The sequence below is a fragment of the Mytilus galloprovincialis genome, chromosome 7 (assembly GCF_965363235.1).
Source record: "Mytilus galloprovincialis chromosome 7, xbMytGall1.hap1.1, whole genome shotgun sequence".
In the NCBI taxonomy this organism is placed as follows: Eukaryota; Metazoa; Mollusca; class Bivalvia; order Mytilida; family Mytilidae; genus Mytilus; species Mytilus galloprovincialis.
Genome location: NC_134844.1, coordinates 4,806,233 through 4,807,021, shown reverse-complemented (window position 1 = coordinate 4,807,021; position 789 = coordinate 4,806,233).

Genomic DNA, 789 nt, shown 5'->3' with positions numbered 1-789 from the left:
TGTATCAGGCCAATTTGTCCCACACCTCTTAATCCTATTTATAAGAGGTCGATTTTAAACTGGCCTAAGCATAAACTTAACATGTAAACTGCAAAAGATTGCAAGTTATAAAACTATGATTTAAAGTTCAGGATTATTAAAATCCCCAAGCACATGTATTGTTCAAAAGCTTATTTAACTGCATATAAAATATCCCTGGTTCTCCTTAAACTGAACTAACCCGGTTATCACAAATATTTCAGTGTAAACTAAGGAAATTTTCAAAGTCAAAATTCCATTACTGAGAGGCTAGTGAGGAGGGCAATTGAGATATGCGTCCATAACACATTGTACCCTTCTTCCACAATCAGATTTCCATGTTCAGTAACTTATTGTAATTGTTTAAAAAATACTGCCTTCATAATGAACACTTGGAATACAAAGTTTCAAGTTTATTTGAGTGACCATAACATCATAGTATTAAACTATTGTACAAAAAACCTTTACCTCCTGTACTGTTGTACATCTTGAAAACAAAATAATTGATAAAAACTAGTTTCAACTCATTCAAATGCCAATGAAATTTTAAAATAGGAATGAAAAAAAAACTCAAACTCAAACTCAAAAATATTCAATAATGTAGCCTAATTTCATTTTCCTAATTGCACAAATTTGTTTTTGTCACAGGAAACATGGAAGAAACTATCTTTATTATATTTTTCTAAATTTCTTTGATATTCTCCATACCAAAATATAAAAATACATGTAGTAGTACTCTATACTATTACAAAAGCATACAATAAAATATAA